Here is a 22,246-nt window from a genome sequence, read left to right as displayed (position 1 = left end):
CGAACGACAGGTATACGATCGTCGTGCTGATACATATTATTATGATATTCGTATTTACGATGTCGTATACCTACGCATGTTCACTTATTAGATTGGTGAGAGGTGAAACGGTGGCTAGAGGATAGAAATAAGACAGAAAACAATATTATAATATAATACTATTATTATAAAAAAGGGTTGCGGGCGCGAAGGGTGTGGTCGCACGTGGCCGCGGGTGTGTATTGATGTGTGCCCGGTACGTGGCGACGACGGCGGTGGGCCGACCGGCACCGACGGTTGCCGACCGCGAGCGCGGCGCACTGGAACCGACCGACCGGCCGGCCGGTCGGCTCTCCCCTGCCGTCGTGTCACGCACTCGGGCTCGCGGCGCTGTAGCGGCGGCGACGTCGTCGTCGTCGGAGCGGGCCCCGCTCGGAGCGCTTCGTCGAAAACCGGCTACGGCTCGCACGCCGGCGCGGGCGCGCGCGCAGGTATCGCACCGCGCGCGCTACGGTCGAGCGGAACGGTACCGCGGCCAGACGCGAACGCTCGCCGGTCCGTCGACCGTCATTCGTACGACTGCTTCTAACAACAACTAACGTTCTCGCCTCGAGTTCTCTCATATTCACCACCACTATTAAAACACACTCATAATATTTTCTTTTTCCGTTACAATAATATTTTTTCGAATACTATATTGTATTTCGTCGCCGTTTACGATTCTCAACTGTATTATCACACTAATTAGCAGTATCATATAAATATCATTTTTGCGTTTATTTTATTTTTTTATTTTTATTGTTATAATATTCTTTTCGTAACTTAATTCATCATTATTCTCGCGCCGATATCATAGTTCCATATAATTTTGTGTTTGGTTTTTTTTTTTTTTTGTTTTGTAAAAACCCTTTGCAATTATTAACTTTAAAAAAAAAAACGGTCGCATTATTTTCGACAACTGAAGCTCATTGCCCGGCTACAAACAGTCTATACATTATCGATGACGGTACACCGACGAAATTGGTGAGTACGCTTATGTGATTATTTTGTATAATATATTTATGATAAGTCAAAATTATTTTAGAATAATGTTTATTTTAGAAATATATTTTTTTCGAGTTGTTCTCTTTAAGTATAAAAAATAAACCTAATGTTATGTTTTTAATTTTCAAGTAAATCATTTAAGTATAGGAATAATAATATGTCAAGTGTAAACCAAAATTTAAAAATATGTTGAATGTACCTACTTACGTAGATTTAAATAAAATTAAAGACTCATTGCATACAATTTTACATTACTTTAAAATATTGCATATTTTTTCGTAAAATAATATGCAACTATAGCGCATTATTTTGATTAACAAAAAAATATAAATCATACAAATATTGCAATCTTTAATTTTTTCTTTATTTGCAAATCTACGTGGCTCATTGCATTCAAAACATAAAAAAAAACTTAAATTACACGTATTTCAAATTGTTGCGATTTTCTCGACATCGCCAACACGGAATATCTTTAACCCAAATTGTTTTCGAGCCAACTTTTTTGATTGTGAGCTAGCTATATACTTATTTTTAATGACCGATTTACCTTAAAAAAAATTAATAAACATATTTCTTTACATTTTGAAACTTTTTATTTGGTCAACTTATTTTAAATTGGACTATTAATTTCAATATATTATCCAGATAATAACATTTTTTTTTTAAATATTTTTATTCAAAATCTTTATGTTCAAAATATTATTATACGTACCCTATAAAAAATGTGCTTTATGCAATACATAATTTTACATAATAATATATATATTTGATATTGTTTTATTATTATCATTATATTTTTTAACTGCGTGCATACGTTGTCGGTATATATAGTTCATTAAAAGGAGGGATGTACTGTGGCAAATGCGTTTTTAAACATATGTGACAATAAAATTAACTCGTATATTAATCGAAAAAAAATTAAACATGTGACAATCGACAGACATTAATATATTAGGTATATTATCATAGATTTTAATTAAACAAAATATTCGTGAATTATCTTTATAAAGTTACATTTCATTATACCTGTAATTTAAATATTAAAATAGCAATTTAGATTCAGAACAACAATTTTAGTATAACAATATACCAAAGAGTTTAAAATTATATTTATTTATCAAATAGTATACTAAAAATATAGTTCTTATGTTAAACATATTAATATTTGTGCTTATCTAGTTCTTATTTATATATTTGTTTATTTGATTGAATAGGTAGAAATACTAAATTATTTTTTAACAAACAGCAGTAAATAAATAGTTGTATTTATTTGTATTTCAATGACATTTAATCAATGACCATTACAAAATAAATGTAGCTAACATTATATTTTATGCTGTACACGTCAATTTTTAATAAAATTAGTACCTACTGATAGTAATATTAATTGATTGAATATAATTTTTAAATCAATAATACCATTTATGGTTTACCTAAATTTATGTATTTATGTTCTATATTAAAATGAAATATGTTTTTTGTTAAACAAACTTTTTCCTTTCTTTTTCTCCGACCATTACACTATAGATTATCATAAAATTCAAGGGTACCTTATTTAAAGTCTTATTATTACCCATATAACTCGTGTAAAAATTAAATACTGTTAATGTACAAAATATTATGATGTTTTTTCTATTGTTATTAAATATTATCAATCGGTTCTCGTTTTACTATAAAATACACGAAACTCGATTTACGAGAACCCTACCGTTACAGTATATTCTTAATTTTTTTTACTAGTTACGTGTAATTCATTAACAGCTATTGTTCGTTATTAAATGCATTAAGGTACATTTGTTTAAAAAAAATATTGTATATTAAAAAATAACATGCACATTGTTTTTATCTCTATTTCATATCGAAATTGTGTTTTCATATATTACGAACATAAAAAATAAAAATGTGTATGTATACAATGAAATAATAATATAATACAAAATATGACGTACTATTCCACTTTTTAATAACACGCGATGGGGAGAGATTTTCCCATGGCAGCTGTCCGATTTAGAAGGGTTTCGACTGAATAAGCGTTTTTAGGGAGGATGTGTGCACATATGTATGGTATACATACATATAGATTGTTTTTTGAAACTACGTCCCTGAAAATTAAAAACATGCATGCAGGGTTTATTTTTATAACACTGGTTTATTACTTACTGTAGAATATTGATTTTTTTTTTTTTTACTTGATCAGATAATAAGTGGAATTGGAATTGAGCAAGGGTTAAAAAAAATAAATAATTTTAAAATTGAAAGAAATATATGTTTTAAATGCGTAATAGCAAAATAGGTATGTAAAATTATTAAATAAAATCGGTATATCTGTTTTTATATATAGGTCGTGTTAATACTATCTAATATTTTCTAAGAATAAAGTTTAACCTTATTATTTACCTTACTATTCGTTTTTTACGAATTCATATAATAATATGAAATATTACATCTTATTATTAAATGTTAAATTACAAATGTTTAGAATAAGTGTATGTATATCTAATGATCCAACATTGTCCACGCTGCATAATAGCCAGTTCAGTTTAAATATTTACATTACTGAAGCTTTAGAAAAAAAATATCAAACACTATTTTTTTCATCACAAAAACAATTTGTAATTATTATTTTTTGCACCGTTCTTTTTTGTATTGTTTATCTAGTATCAACAAACGCTTCCGTTAAACTATCAATACCCATGTAAATGTATTTTTCATTACTCGTTTAAAGTTTACACGACCATTATTCATGAATACGTTTTTTAAACATTTACATTGATCATCTCACATGTGCGTGAGAGGGCCACTCTACTGGGTTTATGTGTGCATTTACGTTTACGATCATTTACACTCATCTTTTTCTTCTTAAACGCTTACTTTAAAATATTCAGAATTTAGATCATTCCTTGAAAATATCTTACATTTTACCAAATATTGTTATTTGTTTACTTTTGGCTCTGTGACGCATAGGATTAATGTCTTCCTAACGGGCAAAGGCATTCCCCACCATTCTACGTTGGGTTGTTAAGTCATAAAAACAATAGAACCTATGCGCTACACTGTACACGCTAATGGCACATCACATACTATGTTTTAATTTGTTCTACTGGAAGTTACTGGGGTCACGGACATCGCTTATTACTAATTGTTATTATAACCTGGACCTCCCGGCCTGTTTAAATTATTATCTTCCTTACATTCCTAACGTTCGGGTGATATACATTTATCACCAAACTGAAATAAAATTATAATGCAACTGTTACAGGTATTCAAATTTTATTGTATATATAGTGTATTGTGACTTATGAGTCTCGTTGATGACATTTAAATCAATTCTTGATTGTTTTTATTTTGTTTTTTGTGCTCCCTTATGCTTATAATATTTTGTATTATTTTATTCTATAAGGATATTCTTTATTTATCAATTCAATTGTTGATAAAGAATATAATTGGAGAGTAGTAATAATTCAATTACGGAGTAAGTACTTGTACTAAAATCTCGAAGATTCTTCCATGTTTTATTTTATAATAAATGAGGGTAAATGATTCCTAAAACGTTTTAAGTCTCAATAGTATATTATACCTATTGTAGATGATAAATTAGTTTGACGAAATTATTTAACTCTATCTTGAGATCGTCTGGAATACAAAATTAACTTGTAATGCCTGGAGTATAATAGTTATTATCAGATATAACAATAATTATGTGTTGATGGTTATCATTTTTCTATATTATTTAGGCATAATATTTAAATATAATATATTTTTTTTATTTTATTATAAAGTTAATGTATAAGTATATAGGTATATTATTAATATGTACGTGGGCGCATTTTAAGGCGTGGGACTAGTTACATTGACGAGTGACCACTAATCATTAGAATATTTCGACACTAATAAATATAATGCGTTTTGCATAAAATGTATTTATCTGAATATTATATTCATTATCATTATTATCTGATTTAACGAACAACAAATTTTAGCATTCATCTTCTTATAAATAAATATTATGAAACGTCATATTTATAAATTATACCTATTGTGGACAAAATTGTATTTATTAAACATTATATTATGAACATTTAAAAATGTTGATAAAATTATTTATTTTATGTACTTACTTTGAGTTCTTGAGTTCAATATAAATAAAACATATATTATTATGAACAAATAGTACCCTTGTAATAGGCTCTTAAAACTTATACTGTCCGTATGATTCATATTATAATAATCAATGTTTCCATTCTAGTGGAAAATATATTTGTTCCCGTATGTTTTCAAGACTATCCATCATAAATCACGTTGAATTCAAATAAAAGCTAAAGTTATTTTTGACGTTTCCCTTTAGACCATTACGATAAAACGTCGATGTGGACCTTTGATATACGACAAGTAATTTGAATAAATTCTCAGAAGAAAGAAGGGACCGATTCGGTAGCTACTGGATATGCATACGATATATCGCTGAAAGGTCCGATTCGTGGATAGAATACTATTGATAATTTACATGCATGTAAATTGTAAAGCCAGTTACAATCGTGTTTCTGTTTATACATTCCCGGGAGCATTCTGTTGGTATTTTTTTTTGTATGAAATTAAAATAGTTTAGTTTGTGATTAGGCTGTAAGTGAACACTTACTGACAGTAAATTTTAACTAGTTGTTCCAACAGTTTTAAATTACAATGCGTAATGACATTATTCAAGTACTGGAAATTAAACCATACAACAATTTTTCCGATGGTGACATTTTAAGGGAGTAAACAGGCCAGAAGAAAATGTAATTTAGTTTGTGTATACATCTTTGTTAAAAGCTTTTAGCAACGTCATTCGACCTTTTAGCGCTAGTAAATTCGTTTTCCTTACCCTATCATTTTTGTACCATCGCTTTTGTTTCAACAATATCACGACCTTTTATAATCATCCAGTCTTTTCAATTGAACACGTAACATACCAAAAAATACACGAACTTAAATAATCTTGTTACAGATATAACATAATACTATGTAATAAAGGAAAAAATACAGGATTCACTTCAAAAATTCTTCTTTAGTAAATTTAGATAATAGTAATTTAGAGTTGCGACTAAACATTTTATCGTATAATTTTCCTTACAAATCCATCTTTAATATTTAATATGAAAATAAATATATATTTTTGTTGTTGTTATTCACATGATAACTATAAACAACTTCAATGTATTTATTATTATTTTTTTTTAATGCATTAAAGAAAGTTTATGGCTTAATTTTTTGTAAAAACAGTAAAACTATACTTAAACAATATTATATTAAAACATTTATTTTTAAGTTATCCACAGTTTATTTTATTAACTGTTTTAAATCTATGTTAGTAAAACATTGTATTATTATTATTTTGATACATTTAATTATAAAAGGATATAATTTAAAATCCATTGTAACAATTGAAAACCATTTGTTCTATACGCCTATACTATAAACTAAAATTTATTATTAATTTAAATTACTCTGAAACAAAATAATAATAATAATAATAATAATAGTAGGTTCTACTTATCATGTTATAATATGATGTCCAATATTAAGAGAATAGTCAATATAATAAATTATTAGGCAATACTAACGTATTATAATTTTTAAACCTCTAGAAATTAATTTTGTTTATTGAACTCCAATTGGGTGCCGATAAACATTTTCTTGATGGTAATTTAATCCATAAAACACTGAACAAGGTGATCATTTAACACTTTAAGGCTAAATTTAAAATTGCTCACCGCCCCAGTGCACAGACACAGCCGATATTTGCCGATATACCTAGCCAAGGAAAATACACAAGAGGAAATGATTATTTATAATTTACAGCTGCCCCGCAATATTGCTGAACCACTGATATTTAATATTACAGTTAAAATTTATTTTTAAACTTAAGCCAACGATGCGAGCCCGAAGTTCTCCGGTCCAGCGGCACGCCGGTCGTGTTTATAAATAAAATACGTCATATATACCTAAACATATATACATATATTTTTTTTTTACTTTTATGCAATTTCTTTCAGTTTCTTTTTTCTCTAAACATTTTATAACTATTGTATTTTCTAACCTCCAATCGATGACAAATAATGTTTAGCTAAAAATCCTGTGGGAACTAACCAACGATGACCCTTATATGCTTACCAACACCCCTTCATCTGGACAAATAAATTATAAAACGTTGAATTATTCAAAAAATAAAAATATATGCACGAGTATATTGATATAGCAGCAAAGGGGATCGAAATAAATTCTCCGTAATTTAATGGCTAGCGTTGACTGTTGCGAGTATAATATAATATGCCGATTCGTCGAGGCTGATGGTTATTTTCTTCGGATGGTTTCTATTGAAATGACCTCACCAACGATTGTCTGCGTTCTCATTATAATAAACATCAAAACAAAAAACGTACGATGACGTCTGATCTCTTAAAAGACATAATATTTTACTATAGCCGTACAATGATCACTGTATATTATTTTCTAATATAAAATTTGGCCACAAGGAATTTAGAATGAGTTTACGTCATGGATATATCAATTCAAATATATGTATGATTTTTATCAATAGTAAACAATAAATGCGTTAGTGATTTCCAACAAATACCTAATATTATTTATATTATTCGATAGTCTAGAAATTCATACTTGGTATAACACGAATTTAATGAATCAAATTTCTCAAACTACACTTTAAATATTATACGCTTATGTTAAAATAAATTTCCAAAAATGTATAGTATAAACTGCGTTTTTAATAACTGCAATATGAAAACCCTTTCTCAAAAACATTATGTAGATATTTGTATACACTATACAATATACATGTAATGACGTTATATTTTACTCGCTCATTTCTAATCTTTATTGTTACTCATTATAATTGTTCAAACACTTCAGTACTTCACCTCGGGTTTTTGTTCGACTACTCGACATGTTTTTAATGCAATAAAAAGTCTTTATCGCACCATGTACCTATTATTACAATTAAAACGTTGTCGGCGCATAGCTTTCAGCAGCGCTGTCGTCTATTGAAGATCAAGAGAAAATCGTTACTATTTTTTCCTCTTTATTGCTCACGGTCGATGTTATTTATTATTATTATTTTTTCTTATTTTTTTTTTTTTATGGTTAGCCGTCACAAAGGATCCGAACTGGTTTTATTTACGAGGACTCGCGAAGAGCAATCGTTTTCCGTGTGCAATATTTATGAACGTACAAAGTGTCTGTTAGATTCAGTTTCTCTCTTTCTCTAATGCAATATAACCACCGACTAGTTAGAACGATAGCAGTAGACTATATAGCTAGCCAACGACGGTACTCTGTAATACGTCTATGCCGTGTGCGTTTTTGTATCTGCATGCACGCTTTGTCGATGCAGATTGATTTTTTTCTAAAAATATTTCTCCTTCTTTATTTCCATTCGAATTACATTCAAATCACCGGTAACCCGATACTGTGGATTCATTAGGTTTCATTAGATCATTACTTGTATATACCACTGAGATTGGCATGTACTCGGTTTTCGATTCTCGTGTTTCCTGTGAGTGGTTGAATATCGCATGCGAATAGACAGCCGACGTAACCATTGGACTTGTTATAATATTTATCGTCTAAGTGACGCCATCTCTCCCAGTCGGCCCGATGAACACGGCCGTGTGACTCAAACGATAATTACCGCTAGAAACCACTTGACAATGGCTGATCATTGAAACGAAGATGATGTGAAAAAATACTTAATATGGTCATATGTCATTAACGTGGCGCCTGACATGTCTATAATATTATTATGCGTGTATATAATAATAATATCATCCACTGGACAAGAGAAAGACTTAATTCATTGTGATTTTTCTATAAGTTATATAAAAAAAATATAGGTATATACTAAGCTTTAAACAAAAATAATAATAATAGGACTTGTGACATTGAGATTTTTGCAATAGTCTTAATAAAAAAATAAAAATATTGGAATATAATCAACATTAAATCATCAATTTATTTTAGTTGAAAAAGTATTATTGACTACCCACATAAAATATTATGAATTTTTGATTTAAGAACTCCCTTCTCTAAATACATTACTTTGGCATACATTAATACAGCATTCAGGCTAATTATTTCGTGTATATTTATTGTATCAATTAAACTCTATGTGTTTAAGTTATGTTAGTTATGTTAATAAGGCTATAAACATTTGTATTTTTCGATGCATAATATTATGAACCAAACATGATGTTTTTTTAAATTTTAAATTATTTTTTCGTATAACACGTTTATAAATAAGTAATAATACACTTATGAAGTTAAAAATATTTTAAGTATTTTTGTTAGGCTCCTTTACGATAAATTTACAGCCCGTTCTGAGTTCAATAAACTTCATTTTTTTAAACATTGTATTAATGATACAAAATGTTCGAGAATCCAGATGCTAATAAGTCTATATGTTTATGACTTTTATTGATCATCCATGACTCAAAATATGTAATTATTAATATATGTATATTATATGGTACACACATGTTCCTATATAGGTATTATTAATAATGTTAAATTTATGCCATGTTTAAAATAATCAAACTTAATATTCGTTAACTGATAATTTTGAAAAATATTGTTTAGGTCATCAAAGTATTAATTATATTTTAAATATCCTATTACATTTTTACATGTAGTACAATAATATGTCAAATTATATTGTTTTGCAGTTATTTTCAATCATATCACATGTACTCGTTGTACTACCAGGTACAGTGCAGACACATGCACAGTCGAAATGCAAAATATTATAATATTTGGAACTATTATACGACTAACCTTCTTTCAGGTGGGTTTTTATTATATGATTATAGTTGTAATAGTAGTAGTAGTTTTTGTTGTTTTAGTAGTAGTAGTAGGAAAAGTAATAGTACTATTGTTTTCTATTTTTATAAATTAACGTGAGTTGTCGACGCGAAAAACACAATCGGTACCTATAATGCGATAGTAATCAAAGACCATCCAGGTATCCTGGCCATGTTTACTTGTAGCAGTGGTCTTTGAGTCCCGTCCATTTCAACTTCTAACACGACACGAACGCAAGCCGCGAGCCACTCGTACCGACCGCCATTCCACCGACTTCGAATCCGTTCTACAACGAGTACAACGGCAGACGGCTAAGTCAATGCCAAACGTCAGCAGCGTTTAATTCTTTGTCGGCGGCCTCTCGTTTTACATGTACCCTACCCCTATTACGACGGTGTACGACTATAATCGAACGGTTGTCCCATCATGTGCTATGTATTATAATCGGACAAAACTCCAACTTGCATAAAAATATATTCTCGTCGCTTAATAAAATGTTTCATTATTATTTTTATGTGCGCCGAGGTGACGCTTGCGCGTGCGCACCATTATAATTATTATTGTTATTATCATCATCGTCGTCGTCGTTGTTGCCATTAGTCTCAGTCGGGTTCGAATTTGTATGGGTACCTGTAAACATATTAATTATTTATCTCTGGCAAGCTATCGACGAAAGTCGTTTCGAGACGTTATTAATAAGCGACGATCGATTGCGTCTGCCGTTTAGTTTTTTTCAAATATAATTTAAGTATATTATGTACAATAATATTACGCGCAAGCGGTACGTCTGGCGATAGCGATGATGATGACGTTCATCTCGAGTTCATAATATTCTTCCGTACGGTTATTATAATATACACAGACGAAGATCTATACATTATATTTATGCGTGCGCAATCGCACGTGCGCGTGTGTATCTCGTGAATAAATAATTTATTGTTTTCTCTCCTTTTTCTATACGACAAACGATCGACGTCTATTTAAGTAATCCATCATAACGCCACGAATAGCCCACTCGTCGATTATTGACGGCAATAATTTCGCGGCGCATCGTGTCTGCGTGGTTGGGTACAAAATATAAACGACTTCAAACACTATTACAATACCTATAATATTATGTGTGTGTGTGTGTGTGATGTATGCGTGCGCATGCATCTGTAGGTAATGAACGCAGTAAACCAAACTTAGGGAATTTTTAATATTTAAACCGGATAATATGTTTGCTACGATTTTTCATTAACCTACGTGTTTACATAGTAGTAATTGGAAATCGCACATATGTGTATTACATACTTTATATATTTTTTTATGTCTGTAAAATAACATTTTTGCTTTTAGTAATATTATAATTTATAATTGTAGTAACGTAGGTACATAGAAATAATTTAAAAAAATATAAATTATATAGTTTAATTTATTTAATAATTCAATTTCATATTATACATATAATACCAATATTATATATATATAAGCAAAACATTTTCAGTGCGGTACGTTTGTACGTGCAATAATTTTCAAAATATGCATATAACTTGTCCTTAATATGTATAATTATCCCTTCATTAAAGTCTAAGAAAAGAATTACGATGCATCATAAAATGTTATAAAACCGCATCAGTGGGCAGAAAAATTCAAAAGGGTTCAAAATGACACAATGTTTGTGGCATGTTGGTGTGTGTGGGTTCCTCTTTTACGGGATAAATCGTAAATGTACATATATATACGCACACATTTATATTATATACGAGTATACATTATATAAGCTTTATAATATTATATCCAGTTTCAAGACCTGCCAGATTTTATGCACAATAGTTACGACGTGTTGACGCTACTTCCGTTGACGGTATAAGAACATTTAATGAAGGTGTGTGTGTTTTTTTTTCAGACCAAAAATTACGTTCTTTTTTTCATTGCCAATGAACGTTTCAAATACCACACTGTTGTCGAACATTATACCAATTCCTCAATACGGATGCAGACAAGAGGCTGTTTGACGTAAGTAGCTATATAAATATGCTATTTCATTTTAACTATTTTATACCGAACAAATCCATCAGTCCGATGAACTGCAGTCTATCATAAATCTCTAAAACACACCTAGTCAAATGCATAGTATAAAATATCTACTCAGAAGTATGTAAACCGATAGGATATAATGTATGATCGAATCCGATTTTAATATTTATTTAGACCTAGTATCGTATGTAAGAATACTGACGTTGACAATACTGAATCCATATTATAGTGTCCATGTAAGCGTTACAGAACCAGTTTTACCAGTCAATCATGACACGTAATTTAGTCATTTCTGTATTTTTCCTTGTGGAACAATAACTCAAGAGTTGTACAATTTATGCGCGTATTATCTATTATGAGAATATTTTTAGTTTTTATGATAATTACTAACAAAATAAACATTATTATTTATTATTATTTTTTTTTTTAATGTAATCCTATGCTGTTTACAACGCATATCTAGATTAAAAAAAAATACACTAAGTTAAAATAACTTTCGAGTACTTAATACTTATTACATACTTCATACATACTTAGTAGGTATATATTAAAATCTAAGAAATTCTTTATTTTTTTTTTTAACAAATGTCATCAATTGATTATAACTAACATTTATCATATGATACGCGAATAAGTTTATCGAAATAGAATATATTTGAATAACATTATATTATGCATACAGCTGGTAATAATAATAAAATACGAAAAACGAATGTTACCTATATTATGGATATTTGAGGTCTTAATGTGTTTTGCTTGGAATATTTTCACTAACAATAATTACTATAAACATACTTTACCCCAAACTATGAAGTATACATTTAGTTTAATATTACAGTAAGACGTTTATGTTGGTAATGTAGACTAGGGGGAAAGTAGAGTGATGGAGACAGCTAAAGAATATTCCAACGAGATGACTTTATCTATTAAAAAACAGTTCGCCTGACACATACATACACGCATTATACGTACATATATATTATATACACACAAATTCTCTACGCGTACACCATAATGGTCTCCGAAATATTTCTTTTTATACAAACATATTATACGTACAGTAACTGTATGATACTCCTCGTGTACATCGCTCCACATTTCTCTCTTTGCATTGTATACGGTCACGAGCTCTACGTTTACACGGCGCATTCATATTCAAATGTGGCGCATAACGAGCAATTAATAATTACCATCGCCGGGGTCAAACACTCCTACATGTATATGAATAGACGCTATTGTGCCACTGAGAACCACTGGTAAATATAAATGTATAAAAAATAATAGTAATAATAATAATAAAATACTATATTATCCTAAAACACTATGCACGCCCGCGCTGTCCACCCACTATATATACGGCACAGCTATACAAACTCGCCAATGAATAATGAAGCATGTGACTTTTGGAGACGACTATATAGGTACAATGACGAGCACATGGTACCTACATGTATATATTTTTATAAATATATATACGCACACATATTATTATTATTATCTATACCTACATGAAAAGACCGCGAGTTTTTCACTGCGAACAATGCGACTCGAACAATATTTTATTCATTCGGTCGATATGATAAATAATGATATAGGTATATAGTTGTAATCCTCTGTAAGCCAGTTACACATTATTATAGGTACCGTACACGGCCGTTATATATTATAAACGCTAGTTTCCTATGGTTATATGTTATGATATAATGTACGTCATACGATGATAATCTATGTATAGATGCATATTTGCTCTTCTCTCCGGTGGACGAACGAAAGATCAGTGGGTAAACTGTGCGTATGTGTTATCCAGTTTATTCCAAACACTAAGTCGAATAATTTAAAAACTACGAATTCAAATTTTGCATTTAAAACATCAAGATTTTGAACAAAAAAAATAGAATCAGAAAATTAATTTACAGTATATAAAGGAGGTACTGATTTGAAAAAAAAACAAAAGTTTATATCTAGTGTGACTTTGAAAATAATATGGTCTTTAGTTATAAATATTATCATTGTTTGAACAACTACAATATTTAAGAAAAAAGGGTGAATATGCTTAGTTAATTATCAGCTAGGTATATAATAATGTGTACATAAACAGTGCTACCACTACAATATGCGTATTATTGCGTTTGGCGCAGAAAGCTGTTTATGAAAAATTCTTATTATCCGTTGATAATAATTTTATTATCGTCATTGTCCGCGACTTCTCTTCACTTCCCGTATACACGGTATAATACGCAGGTACCTTCCTATACAAGTCGTCTTCGCAGCCGTATTATTTGTAACCGGCCGGAGAGACAAAGAGCAGCTATCTGGCCCAAGTGCGCACGGGTCACGCGTGACGGGCTTTGTGTTGTCGGACTACGTAGTCGTTGTTGTCGTTGTAGTGGCCGTTGTAGTCCTAATCGTAGTCGTTACCATGGTGGGGCTAGAAGGATGTGGAGGTGTTTTGTGTATGTGCGTGTAGACCATCTCAATCCAAACGAGAGAGAAAATAATAAAAATACGTACATATATAATTTACAGAGGAAAAGAGAGAAGGAGACGGACAGATGCGCGTCTTGAGCACTGTACACGCCGTTAAAGTTAAACGGACTATTGTTTCGAGTGGCGTGTGCGCGCAATCGTATATGTGCGTGTGTCGTTGAGCCAATTAAACCATACTGAAAGATTAAAAGAAAAATCTGTTCCGTCGGTACTTACATCGTATAAAACGACAAGTAGACCAAACGTATGGAATTGAACTTTATGATCGACTGACTCAACATCATCCAGCTGAACACCGTTACTATACGTAGATTTACCAACGTCATATGTGCTTACCGGAAACATGACCACGGTCGATGTGGTAACCCAAAACCAAACGACATCTCGCGTTTCGTTCGTCTGGTGGACGCGCGGGGAAGACTAGCGTTGCAGTTTGTCGTCGAAGGTCGTTGCCTCGTTGAGCGGTCGGCGGACGAGGACGTAACATATTATATATAGGTATACGTGCATTTTTCGATGACCAACTATCTCGTTCGGCGTTCGCACTCGGCGGAGCGGCGACGACGACGACCTGCCGTGGCTATCTCCTGCGCAATCGTCGTTTCCACTCGAACGGTGACAAATTCGCCGCCACCAGCCGGGAAAGACTATGACGCGATACGACGACGACGGTATAATATGAAGATGCCGCGAGGAAGAAAAGAAAAAATGTAAATCTGTCGTTTAGAAAAGTCATTAGCCGCGTTTTTCGATCGAGAAGGGAAAAACTATGACGGCGGCTGCTGCTGCCGAGGAAATAAAATATAATACTTAAATATATATTGTTATACGCACCACGCGGTATACAAACAGCTCAGTATTATACTTATATATATATAATATTATATAGGTATATACGCTGCAATATTATAATATAATGAGAGAAACAAAACGACGTGAAAGAGCGCGTGGGAGTTGGCTGCGCGCGTAGCAAGGTCACGCCGGTGACCCTGGCCGTGTTGGAAACCCGATGGCGGCGACGATGACGATGCCACCGTGTTCAAACGACCGGAGATCCGGCCACGGTTCGTTTCTCCGTCCTCGGCGTGTTTCGAAAAGAACAAAACGGAATTGTTCCGCAGCGGCAGTCAGTGCCGCCGCCGCGTTATTCAACCACCGTTTTACTATATTATATATAATAATATACTATTATTACGTTATAATATATACAGATTCGTACAAAACTCAAAACTGCGACGGTGGCAGGTCGGAACGAGTGCGCGTGTTATACTCCAGTGCGGTACGGTGTCACCGTATATAATATTAGTAATATATGTACGTTTACGCGAAAAATCGCTTTTCGTCCGAACCCGCAAGACCTGTTTTGAGATTCATCGAAGACTCCTGCAACGTTAGTCTCGCGATGTATTTCGTCGTCGTCGTCAGTGGCGTTGACAAATATTTTATAGGAAAATTTGTCGCGGCCTGGTGTTCTCGGCGCAATGTACACTGACGCGCGACGTAGTCGTGGTGTTACACCGAGTGTAACGGGGTTATGCGGCCTAGCCCGGGCGAGCCGGTCCGACGACGACCGCCAGTGGTGCTGCTGCTGTTGCTGTGCTCTACCACCTCTTCCACTGATCAGCAGTATAAAAATCAAACAATGAAAACCAGATCGGCTTCATTTCGCTATTGTTTTCCCGCAGTCATCCTGTATTGTTATTATTATCATTATTATTATTCAGGTCCGCCGCTCGACGATATCGTATCGACACCGCTGCAGCTGAAAGCAATCCGCTACAATTCTCTGCGCGCTTGTACACCAATAAATATATAGCCAGAAAAAAAAAAGAAGCGCCATCTGTATATTATAATATCTTGTCATAACTCTTTTTTGGCCGGGCGACAGATCGCTAATGCCAAAGTCGCCGCTTTTACGATCTATTAAACTTTATCGAGAATAATATTATATATATATGAAACGCATTAAATGCTCGGGAGCACAATGGAAACTGCCATAAAGGAAATAAGAGAAAATATATACGCAGTGGCGATGGGGAAGAAAGCCATCAAATGTATTGGCAGTGGTTGGTTTGAGGCGTGGCCAACTGCGGCAGCTCCATATATTATTGTATAGTATCGGAGACCGACGATCGTAACGCGCGCGCCGCGACTATGGCTCATGAGCTTTAAACTGACCGTAAAATCGACGTTCAGTGGTAAACACATATTATATTATTATATATTCACGTATATATCTTATAAATAAACGACTGCGTGCGCGCAGCGTGTGTCGCATCAACGGAAAAATGACACGACTCGCGGAGAAATCGCGGGCAAAACACACTAACATAATACGTGCATGATTAATGCAGTTCGACAAATAACTCCGGTCTCGTCTGTATATAGGTTATTTAGGATTATTATTTTTGGTAAATGTCTTTAGGAAGTTTCAAGCGGGTAATTCGAAAGACAAAAATTTACGCACACTCCCGGTAACGTGGCGGAATGTACGCTACAGGTGGGAGTGTATGTACACATACACACTTGGCTTTTTTAAAAACGGTTGTTTATGGGCGAATCGTGACCCGCGACCGAACAATAGTCGTTCGCGTCGCTTCGAGGAAATAATATTATGCTCATTCTATATTGTACTTAATTAGTTCGCTTTTAAAAAATAAGACGACGGCGGTGAGAAAAAGACCAATACGTCGCGGGCTGCGTCTCCAAGGAAACTGATTACAGAAATGTTTGAGAAGTATGAATGGGTGGAAACGATGGAGGACCATCTGGACGCTGGTCACGTTCGCCACAACGGATTTTTCAACTGTACCTCGGGACACGGATGTGTACCTATAATATACACGATACATACTATGTATAACACACTACGTTGCTAACCGTATTTGTTAGTTACAATAGCGTATACAGTGTCAACATAACGTTCGGTTGGCGATCAAGTCGATCTAACTCGTATCACTCACACAAGTGGTTCAAGATAAAAATATAATATTATTGTCATTAGATAGGTATAATAAAATATCAACAACGGTTCGAAAACGTGCAAAGATGAGAAGACATTCGATATCATTGCGAAGCGATGGCGAATATTGATATATCTTGTAAAATTGTTATTAAAAATATTATTAATACCAGATACACTGCAACTGCAATACCGCGTAAACACACAAAAAGCTATAAATTGTTTAGAAGAAACAAAAATATATAATTGATTTCTGAAAAATAATTATCAATTATTAGTAATAATATTGTATATTTTGTTTAAAAGCCCGTACTTAAGAGGTATTACTACAGATTAATTCGAAACCACGATGAAAATATTGAGAAATATAAAGTTGAAATACATATTATTATTATGTTGTTTAAGTAGAAATATTTTAGATACGTATATTGTTATATGAATTATGTTAGCGAAATACGTGGAATCACAAAAATTGCGATTTTATCAGAAAGTACTCATTAAACTGAACCAACAAGGACCTAACTAGAATTATAACCACGGTTTTAAATGTACAACCGCGGTTATAATCTATTTTCTGGTAATAAAACGTATTTCAAAAATAATATATCAGCTGTGCGAGATATGCCTGCAGACTGCAGTAAGTTACAATCGCGTAGTGATGTGAAACGGCGGAACGGCCAGTGCGTTTGTGCCGATAGAAGATTACCTAGAATTGCCGTGATAGAGTCTGAAACGTTCGCAGTTCGCACGATGATAGACCGTCGACTTGTTGGTCGGTATATCCCGTCGGTTTGCTAGTCAACATGGAAAATCAGACGGCACACGATAACAATATTAGGTATGTATATTCGGACGATCGAGTGAGAGTACATTATTATTATTATTATTATAGTATTAACCCGCCATGTACGTGTACGGGCAAAATAATAATACGTGCGTATAATATAATACAATTGCAGCGTTGCAGTGTATAAGTTACGCGAGAAAATCTGCCGAGAGTAGATCTTTTCCGTGCGCCCACTCACATATAAACGATTTATAGTCTCGTCGCTGACCGGTATTATAATATAATACATATAATATAAACGCGTATTATAGTTATACATATTATATTATTATCGTCGTCGTCGTCGTTGTCGGATAATAATATGTACGTACGTACTCCCCGTCCGCCCGGTTTGCATGACGTGCGTGTGCAGTGCATGTGCATGTGCATGCGTGCACCGAGCCAAAACTAAAAATATTTTCAATCTCCCACGCGAACCGTTCGTATTGTAAAGTTCGCGCGATCGCGTACGGGGCCCACGCAAACAACCCGTTATAATAATATCGGCGAACGGGTACATTATAATGTAAATCGTATGTTATAATAATAATATACTACAACGGCGAAGAGCTATTGCGGTGACGGTGGCGTAATTACCTTTACGCGCTGAATCATTATAATTATGCAATACTCGTATTTCTATCCATTTATATAAAGGTCTTGGTGTGCGTGTGTTTTTACTTTGTGCGTATTTAAACGGATAATACAATGTCGTCGGACTCGTAACAGCCGCAGCGTATAGTATACGCCAACAGAAAGGTGCACATCCCGCGGCAGAGATCTCGGGTCGATATATTTTAAATAATATTATCATAGCAATATTATACTAATTGTGTGTATTAAATCGTATTAAAATCGTTGAATGGGCCGAGCGTGTGACACTTCCTTGGCGAACGATTATCAGCACGACGATTACTGATTTTAACCGTAACGACGCGATACTCCAGTGCGATGTGGTGTTCCACAACTACGGTTTTTGGGATGACGATTGGTTGTTGTAGGCCCAGCTGTTTTTGGTATAGGTAGATTATATAGATACCGATTATTGAATATTGAGTACACAGCCGTTTCAAAATACGTCTTTCATTGTGACGCCAACGTTTTAAAGGGTCCTGCTTGTTGAAAACAATTTCTTTTGCGACGACCGTTCCGTCATATGAAAATATTCTTAAAATTAGTTCTTCATTGAAATTTCTATAATAATATAAATATTAAGATGACGTATTATTAGTAATATCCATTGGACTCTGTTATTATAGCATTGATTACGTATAATTATAGTATTGTTAAGACTGTTGTTTAATTATTATCATATTATACTCATTGTTGTACGATAAATGTGGTGATTATGTCAAAACTAATAATATTTATGGTTCTCCTGCTGTGCACGTAAACGTAATATTATGCTCTAGGATGATCTGTATACAACCGTATAACGCATACGGTCCTCTATGTATTCGTGAACTCTAAAATGTAAGTGTATAACACGTTCATCCATTTTAAAGTTATCTGACTTAATAAAAAATAGCATATATTATATATTTGCGAATCTCTTCACACCGATAGATTTATAGTATTCATACTATATTACAGGATTTTTTTTAAAGATTATGGAAGATAAATACCGCTTTCCCTTGATCTTTTAAATTTTCCAACAATTGTTCTGCTCTTGAAACTCACGCATACCCAAACATTCTATAGTCCTAAATGGGTATTATAAGTATTTCGTTACATCGATTCATCATTGGTGCCCAAATATGTTTGGTGTCCTATACATATCTACTACATTTCGACAACGGTAGAGCAGACCATTTTCGTGTAAAATAATAATAGAAACAATAAAAAACGATAATAAAAATGTATGGTATTTTCGTATATTATATTATTTTCAAGTTAAAAGCACTGAGAATTTTTTAGTTTTTACCATTTCACCCTGTAATGCACGTCGGTGACGACTTCTTCCGCTATCATCAACTCCACACGGCGTACATTCATACACGTCACACAATATATTTTAATAGTATGTAATGATCTGCAAGTAATAACGATAATAATAAATATGATAATTTTTAATATATTAACACACTATACAATATTGTACGATATTATTTCAAACACACCGTTATCCGAACGTCGTATACCCACGATATTGCATAATATAATATTTAGTATATAGGTAGGTAGGTGGGCGACAATAATGTTATTACGGTATCTAGTTTTCTTTATCGCGGTCTGTAAGGGCCCCGCATATTATACACGAAATGTACGTACGTAACATCATATTATATTATTGTAATAATATTATAAAAAAAAAAAAAACGAAAATACGAAAACAAAAAGCACCAGCTGCACCGATTGTTCCGGTGTGCGTTACACACGGTGTCATCTAACCAATTTCGTGCGAGTGGGTAAACACACAGGTGGAACCCGAGCCCCAATAACACCTGCACTAACATTAACAAAATAAGCTTCCAACACTGTTACAAAGTCGTCATGTACCTACCAAGTTAGTAGTTATATAATGTATCGGTTCGTTTACAGCGCACATAAACACGTCGTACGTACGGTAAAATACATTTTTAAATGTATTTTTATGAATATTTTCGTTTACTTAGAAAAACTATTATAATATTTTATAGGGACAATCCATCGCATCTCGATTAACGATCGTTTTCTTTTTTTCTTTTTTTATCGTACCCCAGTAGTCCAAGCCTGCGTTTACATTTTTACGTGCTATTTATAATATGTATGCACGCAAATTTATTAAAAGCTAAGAGGGAAAAAGCGTAGGAAGAATTGAATAGAAAAAAAAAATAATAAACGTTGTGGTATTCGCGCCTATCAAACGGTCACGAACATTTATTATTCAAGAGATCGTTAAAAGTTAGAATGCCAACCCACTAAGACCCTCCTCCACTATAATAATAATAAGTCGGGTTAAGTTTTATTTATTTTTAGTATTATTTTTTTCCGAGACCGTTTAGAGGGGTGTTTTCTTTTGATAGATATCATTAACTATGAATTTCTCAGATTTAGGTCGTTATGGGTTTTCTATACAACACTTGATTGAAATGATTAAACATTGTCCTAGATTATCTGTTTCACGAGCCTTCATTGCATTGTCGGATAATATAGTATAATAATAATATTATTATTGTCATTATTTGTTCCCATCATTGTTTTTCAAAACAAACTATAATTGTGTAAGTACTTAATTTCATACATTTTTCACAAAACAGTCGTGTTGAATTTAATTTTTTTATGAAGTATAGTTATTAATCATTATTCATTATCAACATTAAAAAGTTAATATAATAAGCCAATCCTCCTCGAAAGCTATATTTTAATTTTTATACAATTTATAAAATTAAAAGGGTTTTGTTTTTTTCTCCGTACTATTAACCCTATAAATATAATATTTATTTATTTTTTAACCAAAAAATCATCACTCTTGAATAGTTTGACTCAAAAAGTATAAGTTTAAAAAAAAAATCATATTTATACGTGAAATCAAATTTTATACTTCGAATGACAGTAGCTATATTTATAAATATACTACTAGTAGGTATGTAAATAATATTATAGTCTGGTATAAATTTGGTTGTCATTATTACACGGGGTAGTATTTTAAATCAGATTACGGGTTATTCGAACAAATGAATAATGCATTTTTGTTTTATCTTTCGTTTCCAAGACAATTCGATATTTTATCAAATTCCCATAGAGCCCGAACACTCTATGTAATAATAATAGGTATACCAAATACCTACCTAAATAGTATGCACGGTGGCGCACGCACGTGAAATAAATTTATCGCGCATATCCGCCCATATATTATATATTTATGTATAATATATACCTTCATAATATTGACATTTTATACATTGACCGATCGGATTTTATATTAAAACGCATAATGTGATGTCAAATAAAGAATGTTCACTTTGTTTGATTGGTAGTTATATTATTATGTTTTTATACGAAAAATATAACAAACCGAAAACGGGCGCATAATATATTGTAATCATATATTATAATATTATTATTATTGTGGTGCTATTCGGAACTCAAAATCAATA

At 32.6% G+C, this 22,246-nt stretch overlaps 1 long non-coding RNA gene across 4 annotated transcripts in view; it reads left to right on the top strand.

Annotated features, from left to right (window-relative positions):
- Nucleotides 1-361: 361 nt before the first annotated feature.
- Nucleotides 362-22,246, top strand: part of LOC114122857 (uncharacterized) — a 108,133-nt gene continuing 86,248 nt past the window's right edge. For 3 of the 4 annotated variants that reach the window (XR_007604852.1, XR_007604853.1, XR_007604854.1), the window contains exons 1-3: nucleotides 362-1,002; nucleotides 9,738-9,856; nucleotides 11,762-11,871. This is a non-coding gene — a long non-coding RNA (uncharacterized LOC114122857). The remainder of the gene's footprint in view (nucleotides 1,003-9,737; nucleotides 9,857-11,761; nucleotides 11,872-22,246) is intronic. The other variant, XR_007604851.1, reaches the window with a different exon arrangement.

Source organism: Aphis gossypii, chromosome 3, assembly GCF_020184175.1.
Source record: "Aphis gossypii isolate Hap1 chromosome 3, ASM2018417v2, whole genome shotgun sequence".
Lineage (NCBI taxonomy): Eukaryota > Metazoa > Arthropoda > Insecta > Hemiptera > Aphididae > Aphis > Aphis gossypii.
This window is presented reverse-complemented; position numbering and strand designations above follow the sequence as displayed.